We start from the raw sequence: 22,804 nt of genomic DNA on the forward strand, positions 1-22,804 counted from the left end.
CTTACTTTCTGTCAGATTTTTGAAGGCCACCTAGCAAGTATGATCTTAGACTGAGGGGCAGTACAGTAAATACAGTGGCTGGCTCAAGAGTTAGATTGTTGTTACAACTTGACTGCAAATTATACCAGTTGTGTGATCTTGAACAAATTCTTCAAACTTTCATTTATTTTTCTCGATAATAGGCACAATAATAACACCAGGCAAACAGAGTTCTGGTGAAGATCAAATCAAGTGTCTTATATATATTAAGCATTAACTAAATGTCAGCCACTTCTGTGTGTATAATCTAATCTTCAGTTAGAATTATTATGGCTTTAAAGTCAAAGAGGGCCAGATATGGTGGCTCACACCTGCATTCCCAGTAGGAGTTTTAGACTCCCAAAGGAGGCCAAAAAGGAATAGTTTGAGACAAGGAGTTTAAGACCAGCCTGGGCTCAACAAAGTGAGACCCCATCTCTACAAGAATTTTTAAAAGTAGCTGAGCACGGTGGCATATACTGTAGTCCCAGCTACTCAAGAGGCTGGGGTGGGAGTGTTCCTTGAGCCAAGAAGGTCAAGGCTGCAATGAGAAATGATGGCACCACTGCACTCTAGCCTGGGTGACAGAGCAAGACCCTGTCTCTAAAATGAATAAATAAATAAATTAATTAATAATAAAGTCAGAGAGATCCAGGTTAGAATCCTGTTGCTACTTTCAAACTTTATGAGCATCTGTTTTTGCCCTGATAAGCAAAGTCAGAGGTCAGTGCACACTGACTTTGCATAATGTTACCACCTCTGAATTAGTGTCACATACATTGCATGGTGCTAGTACAGTGAATGTTTTAGCTAGGCCACTGGGTGTGCAAGTAGTGGATATTTATATTCAGCATCTATTCAGGTTGATCACTGCCTATCTCGTACTGATTATTTCATAATTTGAATATCATACCAGGATATTAGTATCAAAGTACACGTTTGTTGCTTTTGTTGTCATATAGTTAGAAACAGATATTCAAGAAATTTTCGGGAAAGTAAAACAATATTCCCATCTACGGGAAACTTCAGAAGCTGCAACAATTCTAAGAACCAGCTTTTATCCCTCAAGACACACATGGATTCTGTCAAGGGAGTACCCATATCTCCTTGACACTACCTGCTTATCAGGCTGCCCCATATTTTTTCATTCTCTTTTAATTTCCTTTTCTGGCCAGGGGTATTTTCTGTTCCCTCTTCTTCCCTTGTGCTCTTTTCTTACTATTAATTGTTCTAATTTCTTTATGTTTTTGAGTTCAAATTCTTAAGAAGATCAGATCTGCCAACTTCATATTTTTAGACACTGCTACTCTGTAGATAGCTCATCTTTTATTATATGTTCACCACAGCTCTGTAGCCTAGACCAGGAAATGGCTGCATTACAAGGTACAAAACATGCTCCCCGCCCCCTGACCCCTGACCAGCTCCCCGACACGAGGAAGATGAGCAGCGCAGTTTCCTCTAAAATCTGCTTGGCTGGGGCAAGCATGATGATATCTGTAGGTAAAAGGTAAGGTGCAAGGATGCCACAACTCTCGTTTGTTTGACGTTTCACTATTTTATTTATGGAATCAGTTCTGTTGAATAGAATGATTGCTCATTATTTTTGAGGCTTGGATATTGGAACTTAGAAAATAAATTGAATTGGTCACTGTGTAAATGGTGCAGTCAAAGGAAGTGTCTGTTTAGGCCACTTCATTTAAAACATTGTTAAATTTAATTAAGGACAACATTGGTTCAAGAATGTACCTTCTAAGACGCAGCAGTATAGTATCAATTCTGTTCATGGTGTGTTGAACAAAGCAAAATAGATTAAATACACAAACAAATAATATAATATACAATTAGTTGCCACAGTTTTGAGCTGCATACGTATATTTCCTGATAAACAATGTTTTCAACTGTACAGAAAGAGTTAGCTGTAGTTTTGTAGCATGTTTACAAAATGATTTCTCTTTGACCATTGAAAAAAAAAGCTGCTATTGGCCAGGCACGGTGGCTCACACCTGTAATCCCAGCACTTTGGGAGGCCAAGGCGGGTGGATCACCTGAGGTCAGGAGTTCGAGACCAGCCTGGCCAACATGGTGAAACCCTGTCTCTACTAAAAATACAACAATTAGCTGGGTATGTGTCTTATGCTGTAGTTCCAGCTACTAGGGAAGCTGAGGCATGAGAATCGCTTGAATCCGGGAGGCGGAGGTTGCGGTGAACCGAAATTGTGCCATTGAACTCCAGCCTGGGTGACAGGGCAAGACTCTGTCAAAAAACAAAAAAAAGAAATAAAGAAGAAAAGAAGAAAAAAGAAATGCTCTTTACCATATGCTAAAACACTGTGAAAAAAATTAGTAGTTTTTAATACTTAAGAATGGATGCTAACAAAGAAATATTGCTTAAACCATGGAAAGGTTGAGAATAAATTATTTCATTCCTGTTTAGTTCTTTGGGCAAGGCATACTAATTTGTTAACAATTTACCTCTTCATCTTTCTTAGCTTTGAATAAACTCCAGTCCCCAAGAAAGAATGAGAATCACCAGAATATGAAACTTCCCTGTTTGACTTCCCAACATTCATCAATGCACCAAGATAGCCTCTTGCTGTGAGGTTAACAAATGAATAAATAACTCCATATTTTTCCAGTTTGTGAAGTTAACAACATGTAGATTTTTTTTGCATATTTAAAAATCTACAACTAAATCTTAATGCCCCTGAAGCAGATGGAAGAAAATAATAGGCTTCCATTAACTGTGTCAAATTGTATAGGTCTTGGCCATCACTGGTCCTGTTGTGATGAATTTATTTTGCCCTTGGATATAATTTAATTTTCAATTATTCTAATTATAGTACTTCAGAACATCAATATTTGAGATGAGCTTCTCTAGTGTCAAGGACTGATTCTAGTTGTGTAAACCCTGAATATCTGAGACAGATCTCAATTATTTTAGAAAGTTTATTTTGCTAAGGTTGAGGATGTGTGCCTGTAACACAGCCTCAGGAGGTCCTGATGACATGTGCTCAAGGTTGTCAGAGCACAGCTTGACTTTATACATTTTAGAGAGACATGAGATATCAACTGACATGTGTAAGATGAACATTGCTTCCATCTGGAAAGGCGGGACAACTTCAAACGAGAAGGGGGCTTCCAGGTCGTAGGTAGATAAGAGACAAATGGTTGCATTCTTTTGAGTTTCTGATTAGCCTTTCCAAAGGAGGCAATCAGAGTGAGCAGAGGGGTGACTCTGAACAAAACGGGAGGCTGGTTTTCCCTAAGCAGTTCCCAGCTTAACTTTTCCCTTTAGCTGAGGGATTTGGGGGCCCCAAGATTTATTTTTCTTTCACAGTTGTATCAGACTCCACAGGCAGCCTTGGAAACCATCACAGTTGAGGGTAGGTAACACCCATGTATTGCATAATTTTGTGCTCCACACTCTTATCTACAAAATTATGAATCTTATTACATATATTAATTTTGAGAAAAACTAAAAATGAAACAAAGTAGTTTCAAACTAGTATTGCTTTTACATCTTAAAAATAAAGTTTTATGTACTCTCCTTACCTCATCATAAATAGCTTGCCTTATTTAATATGCACTTGGCATTTTATCTGTTTTATTTCCATTTTGGGATATGTTAATTTTTTAATTTGTTACCTAAACAAAAAATAATACACAAATTATTCTTAGTCTTTACATATGTACTCGTTGAAAGATGAGATATATAAGTGCTGGTAAGTGCTTCAAGTAAGGAAGACATCTGGCCTATGTCGTGGGGATCGCATAATCACTGTGGTGACAGTTTCAGAGAGTAGCGTGTGTAGGGGTTTGAGGAGTTAGCAAAGACGAGAAGCATGAAGCACAGCCAAAAGGTTTTTTTCAGACACGAGATATATCTGAAGTTTGAAATAGAGTGAAGACCCATAAATGGGGAAGAAGTGAGGATTCTAAGTGTCTGAGCAGAAAACAGCATAAATTGTTGAGGATTTGGATAGTGTGCCAAAAGACAGATAAAGATTGCAGATAGCTGCAAGATCCCAGCCTCAGGGGATCTGAAGCCATAAGCATTAAGCATTTAGTCCTGCATCTATGTGTGTGTGTTACAGGACATGACAAATGATTAAAAAAAAAAGAAAAAAGAAAAAAAAAAAAACACCCTAGATAAATTCTTAGTTCTGTCCTGTCTGGTGTCTGGTGCTAGGAGATCAAAGGAGAAGATTGTGAGTTGAGCTTGACTTTGAAGCCAATAGGACTTGTACAGTGTGACAAATATACCATAAGGGGAGTCCCAGTTGAGTCATACTTGTTGGTGATCCCTATTCCTTGAGCATGAACAGAACCTGAGACTTGCTTCTAACCCATGGAATATGGCAAAAATGATGGAATATCACTCCCTTGAGGTATAAGTTATATATACATGTAGTAGATATAGATATATATAGATGATACAGATGCAAATATAGATTCAGATATAAATATCGACATAGATATAGATCTATGAATGTGGGCAGACAAGAATGATATGAGAGACCCTGCCTTGCTGGCCCTGAAGAAGTGAGCTGTCATGCTGTGAGGTGGGCTACAAAGGGGCCACATGATAGGGGACTATGGGAACCTGCAGGAGCTAAGAGTGGCTCCCAGCTAACAACCCGCAAGAAAGCAGAGCCTCAGCTCTGCAGCTGCAAGTAACTGAATTCTGCCATCTCTTATGTGAGCTTGGAACAGGACCCTGAGCTCCAAAAAGAAACACCACCCAGCTGACATCTTGATTATAGCCTTGTGAGACCTTTCAAAGGACTCAGCTAAGCCATGTCTGGACTTCTGACCCATGAAAACTGTGAGATCGTAAATGTGTGTTGTTGTAAGCCACTACATGTGTGGTAATTCACTATGTAGCAATAGAAAAATAATAAGATGGCTAGAGAAAAAGATGAGTATATTCTGGATACTCTAGATGTGTAGAACCACATGAGCTAAAGTACAGAGAATAAGACTGACATTCTTATTTGGACTTCTGCTCTGTGGTTCCATACATCTGTAGTATCCAGAATACGCTCATCTTTAATACTCCATATTGTATATTGATCCATATATTGAATGCTCTGTCACCCAGGCTGGAGTGCAGTGGCGCAATTTCGGTTCACTGCAACCTCCACCTCCCGGGTTCAAGCCATTCTCCTGTTTCAGACTCCCAAGTAGCTGTCATTACAGGCACCATGCCTGGCTGATTTTTGTATTTTTGGTAGAGACAGGGTTTTTCCAGGCTGATCTTGAACTCCTGACTTCAAGTGATTCACCCACCTCAGCCTCCCAAAGTGCTGGGATTACAAGCATGAGGCACCACGTCCGCCCTTTGAACAAGTATTTCCTGAGTGCCTACTATGTGTGAAAACTTGACCAGGAAACCAAAGGGGGAACTGAAATTAGGAGAGCTTAAGTAACGTGCGCAAGTTTAAAAAAAAAATTATGTAAGAAGACAAGAATGCTGTAGGGGAAAATGGAGTCATGTTTGTGTGACACCCCAACCAGTAGGGTCTCTGAGTAAGTACTTAATCTTTATCTTTGAATACATCTTGTTTTTCTTGTTTCCTTTGCACTATAGTTTAAATTGTGTGTTAAGTCATCCTGAAAGCACTTATTTTCCTTGTGTCCAGGGATGCTTTAGGATAATATAGGAGTAATTAACTTAAATTATCTTTCTAAAACAAAAGTATCCTTTTTCTCTACTGAGTTTCCCAGAGTGTATAAAAGAACACTGAACACGGAAAAAGAAAATGAATCCTGAAGAAAAATAGATGCAGGAGCTGAATCACTGTTTTGATTTATAATAGAAACATCTAAGTCTGTAAAATATTGAGAACTTTGAACTTTGATCTCACTAAATTTAAGCTGTTAAATTGTTATTCTTTTCTGGGAATTCCTAAAAACTTCCTTGTATTACAATTACTGCGTCTGAAATTTTGTTCACTTGTAATTTTTGATTTTTTTTCTATGGTGTTAGAAGTAGAAAAGATATTTGTTCAATGCAGTATTTTAACAAATGAAGGTATATTTCAAAATAAAATAAAACTTCTTCTGCAGTGGATCTTGCTGATGCTCTACTAAATCTCCTCCAATCCCCTTTTCTCCTTGGCTGCATCCTTCTCCTGGCTTGTGTTTGCTTTTGCTTCTCTGTTGCACCTGCATTTCTCTTAGGAAGCCTGCCTCAACTGCTGGAATCTCTTTACCACCTACTGCAGCATTCTTAGGAGTTTCCTTCCTGCCCAGGTTGGCCCCTTTCTCCAGCAGAGGCTCTTAGTCAAAGAATACTTGCGAGTCCAACTTCCTTGCATGGAGGTGAACAACTCTGAGATTAATTTATGCTCTCGAGGTCCCCTGCAGGAATAGACAGGAAAACTCTGGGAAGACATCGCCTGAAACCACACCCTTGTTGAGTTTCTTCCACTTTTCTCTTTTCTGCTTCCCTGTGTCTTACTGGTTCCCTTTGGGGCGCTTCTGGAATAAACAGTTTCTGTAATAAATCCCAATCTCAGTCTGCTTCTAGGGAATCAACCTAAGACAGACACCTTCTTACCTGTTTGCTGAAGTGTCATCTTGGTTATCAATCCAGAACTGCCAAAATATTTGATACAAAATGAGATATTTCAAAATGCACAGGTGTCCTAGATTTTTGTCATTTTAATGACTTTTTCTGGATAAAAAGTAGCTTGTATTAATTGTTGAGTTTAGAAAATGCACAAAAATGAAGTAAATTACATTATGTATAGTTTCTATTTATACCTTGGTAAATTTTTCCAAAAACTACCCCTACCCCTACCTCCAATCAAGACTACATCTTTGAGTATATATGCAAATTTTGTCTAATTAAAATTATAACTCTAATTAACATATAGAATTACATTCCGCTTTGTTGTACACAGGTGGTTTAGTTATTTAATTTTTTTTAATAAATGTCAAACCCTTTCACACTGTAAATTATTTTTAAAAGAACAAAAACAATGAAAGAAACAAAGTCAGGGTTAGAGCAGAAATTTCGCCTCTCCATTTTCTTTTCTCAAACATAACCACTTTTCAAGATTGGTGCAGATTATTCTAGATTTTATACACATACAAAAAGACATTTACACACACATACACACAGACATTCATAAAAATGTACATATACAATGCACATTTTTACTCTTATTTATAATGAAACTTTTTTATACTACATATGTATTTCTTACAATTAGCTTTCTTCAGTCTAGGAAATTGATGAACTCTTTCCACAGTAGAGCTTGGAGATTGGCCTCAATTTTTGTAAGTAATACATGAATGCTGTTTTTCCTGATAAACAAGACTTCGCTTTCTGTTCTTATGCATGTCTGTATGCATAGGTAGGGACATTTCTTCTATGTGCTGAAATCCTAGAAAGGCACCTAACGATTAGTAAGAAATGTTTAAATCAATACATACTGAGCACATTCAGAAAATATTAGCCTCTCCTGAATGTAAATCCTTAATTTCTCACAAATACCCCCTCCCCAATATCCCTCCTTCTTTCTCAAAATGTCTTGGTATAAATGGGTATGTGTGGCTTATCCATCCTCTATCAAAATGTTAGTAGTTAATACCAAATTGCCCCATATTAGTACAAGTTGTACTAATATATAGTCCAGTCAACATTTTATATGACCTTTTTATTATTATTATTATTATTAGCCTTTATACTTATAAATAATTCTCCTGTCTGTCTTTAATTTTAAGCTGTTTATTGTGTTACTTGCCATAGACAAATTTAACTTTTTTTCATTAAACAATTCCAATATTTAATTTCTTTATTACTTCTGATTTTTATTTTATTTCTGGAGAGGTACACGTTCTCCAAATTAACATTTATTTTCATCTAGTATTTTAAGATGTTTTTTCTACCTTCTGGTCATGTATTTATTTGGAATAAATGTGTGTCAAATGAATACATTATGTTAGGGAAGATATGCCAGGTAAGAATCAAATACTATTTTTCACCACAAATTAGTAACCTATTGTAGCTATCCACTCCAATGAATGGTCCATCCACTACCTGTTGATTTTGAAATGTAACTTTTTCACATAAGGATATTCATATGTGAATATAAATAGATGAATAGATAGATAGATAGATGTGATGACTATATGGATACCTAACTGTTTATATCCATCTATTCATGTATGTGCATTTTGGGGCTCTACTGCTTCACTGATCCATCATTTTCACTTCAGAACTATACTGATATAATTGCTGTAGCTTCATGGCACGTTTCCACATGTAGTAGAGCAAGATCTCAGTCATTATTCTGCTATTTCAAGGATGTTAAACTAACCTCATGCAAGAAAAACCTTCCTCTTTCTCTTGCTTTATGAAGATCTCTTGACAACATCTATATTTTCTACCTTGATAATTTCCTTCTAAAAGAAAAATACATTTGGATATGTTTTGTAAACTCTAGTAGTCATACAAATGTAAATTGTGCATGCCTTGTAGGTAGTAGTGTCTCTCCTATAATTCTCACTCATCTTAGGTACAGGAGGGAAAAATGTCACTTTTAACTATTGCCTGTACCTATTTGCCTTCTACAACCTCATTTTCAGGTTATTCACAGAACTTGGGGATAGGTAGTTAAAAAAATAAAACTTAACCCAATAACTAGTCAAGGACTTTTAAAAATGGTTTAGATTTTTTAAATATAATTTCCTACTCTCTCTCAGAGATTGCTCTACCTCAAATATCTCTGCTTATCTGCTAAAGATGGTATCTGGGTAGAAGGGGAGTAGGTGTTTATACTTCTTCTTGTGATTCCTCCCTTACCCTGACCTCCAAAGCAATGTCCTTTGACCACCTTGGGGCAGTTAGCCCTGCTGGCATTTAGGACTGTGGACAGCATTGTTTTTGTTTGTTTTTTTCTTTTTTTAGACAAGGTCTCACTATGCATCCCAGGCTGGCCTTGAACTCCTGTGCTCAAGCAATCCTCCTGCTTTGGCCTCCCAAAGTGCTGGGATTACAGGTTTGAGTCACTATGCCCAGCCATGGTCAGCATCTTTTGTCTGGGTGTAGTCAAGGCCATGTAATACTTTTTGACTTTCTCAGCTTTATTTGAGCTCTTGCTGATGCTATACACTCTCTGATTGTCTGACTGGGAATTTAGCTCATAGCCCTTGGAGCAGAACCCCTAAGGAAAGCCTCTCTGCCCACTATGCCAACCAAGTGTTTAGCTGCTTTGGATATGCCTTTGCCTCATCAGACCCAAGGGCAACCAAGGAAACTAAATCTCTGCCTGACCTCTGCTTTCATGTGACTGCCCTCCCTCTGAGTGTGAGTGCAACCTACACGGAAGTCTCCTTCCAGATGAATAAATGGGTGGCAAGGCAAGAGTCACTCTCCTCCATGATTTCGTAAACTGTCAAATGTGCTTCTCCAAGCAGGACAGCCATGTTTGTTTCCCTCATGAGCTTCTCTTCTCTGATCTTGTCTTCTTTGTACCACCCCAGTGGGTAGATAAAATTATTTGTTTTCTTTTTACTGCCCTCCTATCTTATGCTCCTTCTACTTTATCTCACCCATCTTTAATGGGTAACAGCAATATCTCCCTGAATATTATTTAAATTGTATATTACGTGAACAGCAACCCCTGGAGAAAACCATTGCACACAATGTAGATGATGCCTCCTGTGTCTGTGCAACTTGGAAATCTTGATCTCCTCAATACAATGAGGGGATTTAACAATGAGTCCAACTGCATCAGTTAAAAGAAAAGAAAGAGTAATTTAGCCAGCGTCTTAGAAGGACAATAGCCTGGTTTTCAAGACTACTGTCCTACTGAATTCTGAACGTCAATATCATAGTGTCTTCCTTCTGGCAAAAAAAAAAAAAAGAGAGAGAGAGAAAAGATGAGGAATAAGATGAAAGCCAGGTGCTATAAAATGTCTAAGAGGAAACATTAAGCTACATTTATGCTTTATCCTTTTATCTTTAGTCACCTTCTCCCCTTTCTGCATCCTTTCTCATAGCTGCTGATGTTAACCACAAATAAAGACAGTATCTGACTAATTAAGATCAATTCACATTTCTGCAGCCAGGAGAGGTTAAGGAGTGGCAGAAAAGGAAGTGAAGTTCTTTGAAAGTTACTGAATAACAGACATTGTGCTTATAACTTTCCATATTTTAGCTTGGTTAACATTTGTAAGATTCATCTCTGTTTCACAGATGAAGAAACTGAGGCTCAGAAGAGTTTAGAAATTCTTCCAGATCATACATACAAAGACAGACTTGAAACCCCACTATGAGGAAGTGCAAAGCTATTATTCCTCATTCTAAGAACTTTGTACTACCAAAACAGTTTTAAAAGGTGGCCCTTGACTTGTTAAAGGGTTATGTGAATTAATCAGAGGTGCCTATGGGATAAATGTCACGCTGCTCTATGGTGCAATGTCAGTAAGCTTTTGGCCATTTCAGCACCTGTGGGCTTTGCCATCATAATTTCAAGGTTAGGCATAAAAGTAAGTCACACTCTGTTTTACAAGAATACATTTCTGCTGGTTTCTTAACTGTATTTTACTGCTGCCAAATCACCATACCTTCTCCTCATCTCCTTCTCATCATATGTACATAATACCATTGTTGAAATTCCATGATGTTCATGCTCTCATTTTTGAAAAATTTAACCTTGGTCTAGACATTAGTTATTTCCAGGAAAAATGTGACATGCATTTTAGGAATACCTAGATAGATTTAGGGATGATGTATTGCACATTCACCCTCATTTACTATTCAGCTTTGCTTGCTATTTAATTCTCCTGTCACTACCAAATACTTTAGGGGACTAGGACTATGCTATCTTTGTGATCATTTCACATTTTATGTCAATCCTCCTGCCCTTATGTATCATGCCTCATGTTTTTATTACATCTTATCAGACCCGATCTTGTCATAGAATGTTTCATTTTCTGCTATAACTAAGATTTACTGTGCCTAAGGGTTCTCAAATTTTAGAGCCTATTTCATTTTAATTTTGTGTCATTTTTTGAAATGAATTCCATAATATATTTGTAGCTTTGACTTGCCTCAAATTGAGGTTTGCAATTAATTTGCTTTTGAAACTGAGCCCACCTTATCTAATACCAAGTAAACGGTTATTTGAACAGAAAATTGGAATATCTTATTTGTGTCCTAAAAGCAAAATCTTTGTTGTCAAAGGGAGAAATAAATCTCAAGTGCCAAAGGAAACAATGTTTTGATGTCAACTGGGGTCGTGTTCCTCAAACACAATAGAAACTCAACTTTTGTTTGAATTAATTCTTTCCAGTTTTCTATAGGACTAGCTTCCTTATTGGTCTCTAAATTCCTCTGAGTCAGAAGAGCGATTCCCCTGAAGTGAGGAACTGATAAAATGACACTATTTATTGATTTAATAGATATATATTTTAGGTATGTTTTTAAGGCCCTTGTGGAAATAATTGCCAGTGAAGGTGCTGTTTTTAACTAACATAAGGAGACATAAGAGTCTCCGGCTTTAAAACAGTGGTGAACTTTAAAAGGAGACAAACCTTGAGGAGAAACCATCATATTCACAATAGACCTTTTCCTTTTTGACCTCAAAACTATATTTCTAGGAATAATTAGAGAAACACCAAAACATGTACTAAAAAGTAGGATTATTGGGGTCTTATATAGCAAATATACTAGAAACAATGAAAATATCTAATGACAGCAAACTGGTAAAATATGGATTTCCCATAGAAAGCTCTGCAGTCCGTAAAAAATTATGAATTTGATGATAGGTAATAATCTGGAAAAAGGTACGCAAAATTCAAGTAAAAATATCCAACTTAAAAAAAAAAAAGTGAAACTATTAAAAATTTTTAGGCCGAAAGTGATGGCTCATGCCTGTAATCCCAGCACTTTGGGAGGCTAAGGCGGGTGGATCACTTGAGGTCAGGAATCCAAGACCAGTCTGACAAAAATGGTGAAATCTTGTCTCTAAAAATACAAAAATTAGCCAGGTGTGGCAGCGTATGCCTGTAGTCCCAGCTACTCAGGACGCTGAGGCAGGAGGATCACTTGAACCTGGGAGACAGAGGTTGCTGTGAAACCAGATTGCACCACTGCACTCCAGCCTGGGTGACAGAACAAGACTCAGTTTCAAAAAAAAAAAAAAACAAAAAAAACTTTGTTTAACTAAATTTACGATATCAGTTTAAAAATATATATATGTATGTAACCTCCTGACAGATTATTCCTACCCACTGCACAAATAAAAACCACAGCATTGCAGTAAAGAAAGAGTTCAATTGACATGAGGCTAGCCATGCCATGTGGGAGAAAGTTACTACTCAAATTAATCTCATTGAAGTCTTGTAGGGTAGAGGTTTTTCAAAGGCAGTTTTGGGGTAATGGTGGGGTGGCTAGGAAATGGGTGCTTGCTGCTGACTGGTTGGAGTAGAAATGAAATGATAAAGGGTCTAAGCTGTCCTTTTGTGCACAGTTGATTCCGGGTGAAGTTACAGGAGCAGTGAAACCATCAGTTGGTGGGTCTAGGTGGATCCATCGGTGTCAGACATACGAAAACCCTGAAAAGATATCTCAAAAGGCCAATCTACAATAGTGATGTTATCTGCAAGACTAACTAAGGAAGGTGCATATCTTGTGACCAGTCTACGTTTTATCAAATTCAGGCTCCTCTCCTCCTGCTACCCTAGTGGCCTCTCATTAATTAGCTTTACAAAGGTAAAGATGGTTGATTTTGGGGGAAGGGCTATTATCATTTAGCCTATAGCCTAAATGTCTTCCAAAGTTAGCTTGGCCTAAATCCAAGGATAATTAAGGCAGTTTGAAAGCTAAAGGCAAGGAGGGGGTTGGCTAGATCAGATCTCCCTAATGCCTAACTGCCATAATGTTTTTACTTACATAATTTTTGCAAAGGTGGTTTCATGTATTTTGATGCAGAGAAAAAAGACGAAAAAAATTACCCCATAATGACAGTAAGGGTGTACAATAGTTGGTGGAATTAAGGGAAAATTTTATATATATTTTATAACATCTTGGTCAATGTAATTTTTTTCTTCATCTTTTTTTAATGAGAAGAGATTTTACCAAAATTAAGGGTGACTCTTTTCACTAGAATAGACTTAATTCTTGGTTAACAACAAAGATAAAAGACAGAAAACAAAAGGTTGTGACCACCAAAGATTCATTATGTTGTACATTTGCTTTCTGTTTAAAATAATATTGGTTTCATCTCCCCGTGAGATCTCTTGGTTTATTTTATTTTATTTTTTCTCACACATCCAATCAGATCTGAACCTCCGTTTCCCCAGAGAGTCATGTTGTGTTGACCAATCATCTGTATCAGAGAGGAAAAGAATCTGGGACTTTTGAACAGTCATTGTGCAGGCTACAGATGGGTAGTAGCTACATGAAATTCTTAGTCTATTTATGGCAGCTGACACAGGCAGGTTCGTCTTTGTACCTTAGCCACACTACTAATAGTAAAGTGGCATCATCTGTGAACCTAGAGTTTTCAGAGAACTCTTGAAAGCATTATTCTTAATTGCATGTATCGCATCAAGTGAAATTGACATGAAGAAAAGTATGCACAATTATTGATGCAACTTCCCTCAGCAATGTTGTGTGTTGTAAGCTGTTAATATTACTTTTCAGATCCAATCTCCCACCCCATGGGGACTCTGCAGTGGCTCCACTGTACCTGCAAGGACTCACAGTCCATCACTGGCAAACCTTCCGTTAACCTCTGTTGAGTTTGGCCAGTAAGATACCAATCCTCACTACATTGGTAACTTTAAATGGCATCTGCCAGCCACATTGGCTTCTCAACTGTAGACACAAAGTAGGTAGACATTTAAATTTACACCCTCAGACCACAACTGGGTTGTTAGCTGGCTTCTTATATTTTTCTGATTGCTTCCTGCTTTCGGAGATAACAGATTTATATCTTCTCTGTTATCCTGCTTTGACTCACTTCAGTAGAGAAATAGTCATCTTATCTTACTTCCAACTTCAGTGTCACTTCCTCCACTTCTGCCTCATTGTCCCTTCACCAGATGTGCCAGGGCACCTGCCCACCCTCCTATAATGATGATGGACTTCGCCTTGCAGCTAGGTAAGGGCAACATTAAATACAGTACTCCTATTCCATTTTGCTCATTCATGGACTTTCCTGGTGTCTCATTCTTGTACAACCAATGATGCCTTTTAATCTAATCAACATGAAAAACAGTTCTTGTATTTAAAATTAAATTCCGTGCTAGGCCCCACAACCCCTTTCAACTAATATCTTATTTCATTCTTTTGTTTATAATAAAGTTTTTGAAAATGTCTGTACCTGCTTTCTCTATTTTCTCACCTCACCCCTCCTTTGCTTCCCAATCCCCTCCAGATAATTTTGGCCTTCCCCACTCTACTGAAACCATTTTGACATGGTTAAGGAGTGCAATATTTTAAGAGAATTGGAAAAAGTATGATGCGGAAACTTTAGTCTTAAATAGAAGTTTATCCGGTGGTCTAGTAGAGCAACCCTCTTCTTTTCTCATCACTGGGATAAGAAAGTCAAGATACTTTAAAATTTATATTTTATTTGACTTAATAAAGGCAAAATAAAAATGAGTAGCTGGTACTCATTTGTTTAATTCCTTGAGTTTGGTGGTAACAATTCAAAGAGGACTATAGTATATAAAGATTACCAGAATTTAAAGTGTCCTATCACATTGACAATTTATAAGCAGAGATTTCTAGTCTGAACCTTATTAATAATTTGTGCAATTTGTTTTTTAACTTTGGAATTGTTTAATTTTAAATTATAGTAATATTCTATTTTATAAAATTTATATATTGCAAATAAGGTGTTTTAATTTTATACAGATTAAGAGATTCTATAAGGTGAGAAATATTTCTTTGATCAAGAAATATTTTCATATACTGTTTTTAGAGTTTTTAGACTTGGTATTGTTTTAAAGTTTTTACTTTCTCCTAAATTTTGTGGATATATTTTTAATATTTTATTTAGCGTTAGTATAAAATTTACTACTTCAAGTGTTGAGTATGAGCTTTGTTTTTTCTTTTTCTTTCTTCCTCTTCTTCTTTCTCTTCATCTTCCTTCTCTTCTTTTTCTCCCCCTTCTCCTTCTCCTCCTTCTTTTATTAGTGGAGGCAGCCAGGCTTGGAACATCAGCTAGCCTTTGCAGCTTGAGTAGCAGAGGCTGTAGCCAGAGCATGATATGGGACTCCTGCAGTTATTACTCAAATTTACTGCTTTTACAGAGTAATGTGGTCCAGTATGACCTTTATCCAAATTTTACGTAACTCTCTATTCAAAATGTTTTAGAAATTAGCAGCACTGAAGCAATATCCTGAAGCAACCTGGGTGTGTTTGTGTGTGTATTCATACTGAAAGCTTATTTCCCTATTAAATTTTTTTAGATTTTCAAATCCACTTATTGATTTGATTTTTCCAGCAGTATCAAATTGCTTCTTTTAATAATTGACTTGATGCATAAAGATCACATATTGAGATACCTAGAATAAGTCTCAGAATTAAATTCACATTGTAATTCTTATTAGATATGCAGTCATGGACAAGTCACTGAACATTAATTTGTTTATTAATGTATCTGGGATAATTGTATATTCGTTATATGTTTAAACATGACAACATTCAGTCAGGTGCGTTGGCTCATGCCTGTAATCCCAGCACTTTGGGAGGCCGAGACAGGCGGATCATGAGGTCAGGAGATGGAGACCATCCTAGTTAACATGGCGAAACCCCATCTCTACTAAAAATACAAAAAATTAGCCGGGCGTGGTGGCGGGTCCCTGTAGTTCCAGCTACTCGGGAGACTGAGGCAGGAGAATGGCAAGGAGGTGGAGCTTACAGTGAGCTGAGATCGCACTACTGCACTCCAGCCTGGCGGCAGAACGAGACTCCGTCTCAAAAATAATTAATAAATAAAATAAAATAAAAATAAATAAATAAATAAATAAACAAGATAACATTCAATTAATGGGTTTGTTTTGGCTGTTAATAGTTTAAGAAGAAAGTGCTCTTAGAAGTTGTTTAAAGCTCCTCTGAATAAGTAATACAGTATGTGCTCACAGCTGTCCCTACTAATTTTGACATTTCATTTCCTACTCATTGATAGTTATCCATGTTTTTTTCTTAGTTTTAAGATGGCTCCATTTGTGAATGTATTACAAACAGAAATACATTTTTATTTGAAATATCAAGGGTTATAATTTAATAACACCTTTATTACATCACTAATAATTTATTTTTACCATCTATGATTGCCAACTTAAAGTTTGGCCAGAAATCTTGGGTGTAAAACTCATTTAAGTTGATTGCAATTTATGTGTGTATGAATATTATTAAAAACTTATGTATGAGACCAGGTGCGGTGGCTCATGCCTATAATCCCAGCACTTTTGGAGGCCGAGGCAGGCGGATCACCTGAGCTCAGGAGTTTGAGACCAGCTTGACCAATGTGGAAAAACCCCATCTCTACTAAAAATACAAAAAAAATTAGCCATGCTTGGTGGCGGAGCCTGTAATCCCAGCTACTCGGGAGGCTGAGGCAGGAGAATTGCTTGAACCTGGGAAGCAGAGGTTGCAGTGAGCCGTTATCACCCCATTGCACTCCAGCCTCAGCAACAAGAGCAAAACTCCATCTAAAAAAAAAAAAAATATATATGAGTTCCAATTAATACTGTTTTCCCCTTTGTGTAGTATCATGGAAGCTTCTTTTTTTTTTTTTCCCACCACTACACCCAGCTAATTTTGTTTGTATTTTCAGTAGAGACAGGGTTTCACCGTGTTAGCCAGGATGGTCTCGATCCCCTGACCTCGTGATCCATCTGTCTTGGCCTCCCAAATTGTTGGGTTTACAGGCATGAGCCACCGTGCCTGGCCCATGGAAGCTTTGACTTATTTCATTTATTTTTGGCACTGGTAATATTTGGAGAGTGAAGGCCTTTTTGAAATTGACACTTTGTCACATTACCACTATTTCCCTATATTTTTGAAGTCACTTATTTGATGACCACAAATTTTACAGGGTCCACCTTGAATTTCCTGCATTTTCAAAATTTCTTACAGCCCTAATTCTTTTTATTCCTTATTAGTATACAGATTTTGATTAAGTATTGGTTATTTCCATTGTATTATTTCCATTGTATAAGCTAGGTAACACACAAGCTTCTAACCAATTCAATAACACAATAGGAAAATTATATTTTCTTATTTGCTTTTGACAGCATGAGTACCTGCTGATATTTTTAAATTATTTGAATTTATTATTCTTTTATCCTTTTCTTCTCTCTTTTTATGAGCAATCACACTTCCTTGTTTTTGCTATGTATAATCTATTCACCTATGCTATACACTGTCACGTATACTATTCCACATAAAATCATAGTGTACCATAATACACACTAGGAGACGTGCGACAATTTTACTTCAATTTTAGAAACAATAATTTTCCATAATGCAACTGAATTTTACTTAAGCCAGGTATCACAGTGTAACTAATAAATAACTACTATACTATAACATTTCAGGAAAAAATTCATGTGTGTAAACATCCTCAGGTAGAATACACATGGGAGTGGTCTAATAGCTAAACCACATAGTCTTCTAAACATCGTCTCTGCTGTAATTACTAAGATTTACTTTTACACTATATATACCCAGACGATTTACTTTAAGCTATCATAAAAGAAGTCAATGACGACAGGTATAAGGGAAAAAGAGAGCCTTCAGACAGTGTTTGCAGCAGTGTACATTGGTAAAATATTTTTTACAAACAATTAGGAAAGACATAACAGATCCTTAAACCTTTTCAACATTTTGGCTTAGTGATTTTACTTCTGGAAAAATAGATATAATTACATTTACATTTTTTTCATGTAAAAAAAATTAAACGGCAGGTTCTCCTCAAGTCTGGTAGTTACGGGAGGTAACAACTGTAGCATATTATCTCCTGGCTTCAAGAGTGGGCCCGTGTCATACCAGACATGAAACTCCACCTTCGTTGACTATGCCAGTTGGTCCAGGGGCTGACCACACAACCCACCGCAAAGATCCAAAGGGTTTTTCATTCTGAAATCAGCACAGGAAATTTCTTTCTGCCCTTTGCAATTTCTGCCTTGTTCTTTAGATGGGAACCGACGGTTATAGCCACATGGGAATCATGAGAACTGACAGCCTGAGAGGCTAAATCTAAAAGCCAGCCAGAAGCAGGGAAAAAAGGGAACAGTGATGAGACAGAAACAACAAGACAAGGACAGAAACGGAAAGAGGCTGGATGGTGTTTTGTCTCTGAATCCAGCTCTACCGTGTTCTTTCCCTGGTGTATTATATTAACCAATACATTCTCATTTTTGTAAAAGCCAGTATAAGTTGGACTCAGGTTTTCTTGCAAGTATAGTATCTTGACAAATGTGAGCTTTATAAAGACCTACGTAATAATACTAAAATATTTTATTATAGAACACTAAGTACAAAAATCATGATACCACATTTTATGTAGAACACTATTGCAGATGACCTGAAAGAGAAAGCAAACCAAAAAGAAATGATATACATAATACGTAAAAAAGAAGAAAAACATGGAAATATAAAAATAGTTATTTTTGGATGGTAGGATTAAAGGAATTCATTTTTTAATTTTTTTCTGATTTTCTTTTGTTTCATATTTTAATATAAAAACTTATAAGTAGAAACAAAACAAAACTTTTTAAGTTATAATTTTCATTATAACAAGGAGATTTCTTTTTTCTAAAATAATGGTTCTGAAACTTGGTACAGAAAATAATCATCTAGAGCATACCAAATTCCTAGGCTCCATCCCAGCCTACAGAGTCAGAAATCCTAAAGTGGGGTCAAAGGATTTTCATTTCTTCCAAGGTTCTGAAGAACCTCTGGAACTAGAACCAAGATGGTACGATATGATGGGTGGGAGTGTTGGATTGGGTATTTAACAGACCTGGATTTGAACTCCAGTTCTGCCATTAGTAGCTGGATTATTTTCAAGGGTCTTTTGATTTCCTCTAAGCCTTGCCTTTCTTAACTCTAAAATGAGGCTAAATTGATTTGATCATGATACATTGTATACATGTATCAAAATATCACTGTGTACCCCATCAATATGTGCAATTACGTGTCTACTAAAAAAGGAAAAAATAAATAAAATGAGGCTAATTATTTTAATTGCAAGGGTGGATGAGACACTGTTTATACAGCCGGTAGTATGATGTCCAGGCACAGCGTAAACACTCAAGCATAATAATATGTTATTTAAAAATAAAAAATAGATGAAACAAATTTAAAAATAGTAAATGTCATCATCATTATTATTAACCTTCCATGATGATGATGAAAATGGATAGGAACAAGGTTTTAATTACCCCAAGTTGATTTATATACCATTTTGAGTTTCGTGCCATTGTTTGGGGGAAAATCGCCTGTCATCTTCTACACTACAGGGTATACTTCCAAATGTCATAATTATCTGTCATAAAATATTTCCAATTTTTCTTCAAATTTCAGTAGAAAGGGATTGAATTTTAAGAGTCATCACTGCAGTACTGCTCTCAGAAACAAAAGCAAGCAAACAAACAAAAATCACTATGAGTGTTTTGTAAAGGGAGAAAGGCACTAAGAGATTATTAAAGTTGAATTACCAGGGCCATTTACTCTCATTCCCAGTGCCTGTGTCACACATAACCCCTGAAGAAGGAAAATAGCAATACTTAGTGAGGTGGCTAAAGGGAATTTCCAGCCAGGGAGTTCAACAGACAACCTGAAATCTGGCTGACCTTTTAACTCAGAGGTAATTACAGTGGATTTGGGGGCCTAACCTTAGTTTGCAATATTTTTTTAACTGAAATTATATTTTATGCAGGCCAAGCCAAACACTTGAAGGGCAGAGGGCAAGACGTAATTAAACTACTACCTTATTTATGTTAACTATTCTTTCTTATTTCAAGGGGACAAAGATATGGGTCTGTTTTGCTTGTTGTTGTTTTTATTGTTGTTTTTGTTTCTTGATGCCGCTGTACTACCAGCAGCTAAAGCAGTAGAAGGCTTAGAGTAGGCTTGCACTAAATGTGCTGGACATTGGATAGAAGCATCAGTACCATCATGTATGCAATGGCAGATTTCAGATAATACCATCCTTATCTATCTACAACTGAGCAGAAAACAGAGACTAAAAAAACAAACCAACAGATACATACAATCCTCAATCACAAAAATCACAAATGGTGAAGATGGGGTGCTGTGTGAAGAAAGGATCTGCCTGGTGTGCAGGAAGGTACTAAAGAGAAACACTGCAGCAGCCAAGGGCAGCACAACCTGGCAAGGACCAAGCTCCAAAACTCAGGAGCATGCCAAGGGGCCACACCTTGTCTGTTACAAAAGATCAGTACACACAGCTAGGACAGAGCTTCCTGGTTTGGTACCACAGAACTCTAAAGACTGGAGGGGTGCAGCGAATGGAATTAGGTGACACATGACATTTTTGCCAGGAGTAAGTCATCTGTGAGTCAAGGTCTAGAAGAAAGATTCAGAGTTGTTAGATGACCTGCAGCCATAAATCTCTAAAAGTTAGGGATAAACAGAAGGCTAAATCAATCCCTTCCACACACATACACCTCCCTGTGTCGTGAAGAACTCTACTCTGAGGCAGAGAAACATTTTGCAGCTCTGTTCTCTCTCCATCATAAAGCCCAGAAAATAGCTGGTCCAGGAAGGGCTCACCTAATTCAAAGTGAACAATATTTCAAAAGGATGCACAATATAGGCATGCACAGCATAATCATGTTTCTTTCAGCTATGGGCCACATATACAACAGTGGTCCCATAACATTATAATACTGTATTATACTGTATTTTTATCATACATTTTCTATATTTATATATGCTTAGATACACAAATCCTTACCATTGTGTTACAGTTGACTACAGTATTTTTTACAGTAGCATGCTATACAAGTTTGCAACCTGGGAGCAATAGCCTGTCCCATACAGCCCAGGTGTATAATAAGCTCCACCATCTAGGTCTGTATAAGCACACTCTATGATGTTTGCACAATGACAAAATCACCTATCAATGCATTTCTCAGAATGTATCCCCGTCATTAAGCGATACATGACTGCATCTGTGTAAATATAAGAAAAGAGGAGGACTAGAACCAGAAAAACAAAAGTCAGAGACTACAGACTACACATCAGAAAAATATTACCAAGGGCCAAAGAATCTTGCATCCAAATGCATTTTAATGGATTTAAGTAATTTTAAAAAACAATCTTAAATTTTTAAAAAATAGTTTCTAAATTTAAAGAAATCAAAATTCTCAGAGATGTGGGCCAGGTAAGACATTAGAAATATGTTTCAGTGGAAACAAATGAAAATTAAATTGGCAGACAGAGCCCACTAAAGCAGTGAAAGACAAAAATACAATCATAGTATAAGTGAAGACAATATTAGAAAAAGCAAAAACAAGTAACTTCAGGGACTGTTTAAAACACAATAAAAATATGGAGCACAGGACATATTAAATAAAATTAAAACATACACTAGAAACTAATAATGAATTAAGTAGGATTAGAGGAAAAAAATGAATAGATACTGAAAATAGGCAAAGGAGTTTCAACATGCATCTAGCATCCTTGAATTACAAAAAAATTCCTACCAAGGCAAAGACTAAAAACATGTTAATAAAAAAATTCAAAAATACATTCTAAAAATAAGATTCAAAACCACAGTGTGCCTCATGAAAAGACAATAAGGTATGGTTAAAACTGAAATGCCAAAAAACTGTTGGAATAAACAAATTCAATAAAGTTGCAGGATACAAAATGCTATTTTCTATAAAGTTGTGTAAATTTGCAGGATACAAATTTCTATTAGTATTTTTATACACTAATAGCAACTACATAAAAAAGAAATCAATGAAACAATCTCATTTACAATAGCTACAGAATGTAAATACTTAGGAGTAAATTTAACCATGGAGGTGAAAGAAGTCTACACTGACGTCTGTAAAACATTGATCAAAGAAACTAAAGAAGACACAAGCAAATGGAAAGATATTCTATGCTCATGGGTTAAAATAACATTGTTTAAGTGTCCATACTATCAAAAGCTATCTACAGATTCAATGCAATCCTTATCAAAATACCAATGACATTCTTCACAGATATAGTAAAACAAATCCTAAAATTGACATGGAGTTATAAAAGACCCCAAATAGCCAAAGCAATCTTGAACATAAAGAACAAAGCTAGAAGCATCACATTATCTGAATTCAAAATATACATTAAAGCTATGGTAAACAAAACAGCATGGTACTGGCATAAAAGACAAATAGACCAAAGGAACAAAATAGAGAGCACAGAAACAAATCTAGAAGCCAACTGATTTTTGACAAAGTTGCCAAGAACACACATGGAAAGGACAGTCTCTTCAATAGAAAAGAGGATATCTACATGTAGAAGAACAAAGCTAGATTCCTATCTCTCACGGTATACAAAACTCAGCTCTAAATGGATTCAAGACGGAAATGTAAGCTTCAAAACAATGAAACTACCTGAAGTAAACCTAGGGTAGATGCTTCATCATATTGGCCTGGGCAATTTGGAAAGTACCTTGAAAGTATAAGCAACAAAAGCAAAAATAGACAGATGAGATTACATCAAACAACTTCTGCATAGCAAAGCAAACAGGCAACAGAGTAAAAAGACGACCACAGGATGGAAGAAAATATCTTC

At 36.5% G+C, this 22,804-nt stretch overlaps 1 long non-coding RNA gene across 2 annotated transcripts in view; it reads right to left on the reverse strand.

The window, feature by feature from the left end:
* LOC126947679 (uncharacterized) overlaps positions 1-22,804 on the reverse strand; it is a 165,037-nt gene that overhangs the window by 98,292 nt on the left and 43,941 nt on the right. The window contains exon 3 of one of the 2 annotated variants that reach the window (XR_007723165.1): positions 3,571-3,663. The exons of the other annotated variant lie outside the window; for it this stretch is intronic. This is a non-coding gene — a long non-coding RNA (uncharacterized LOC126947679). The remainder of the gene's footprint in view (positions 1-3,570; positions 3,664-22,804) is intronic. 2 annotated transcript variants of the gene reach the window in all.

This window comes from Macaca thibetana, chromosome 2, assembly GCF_024542745.1.
Source record: "Macaca thibetana thibetana isolate TM-01 chromosome 2, ASM2454274v1, whole genome shotgun sequence".
Lineage (NCBI taxonomy): Eukaryota > Metazoa > Chordata > Mammalia > Primates > Cercopithecidae > Macaca > Macaca thibetana.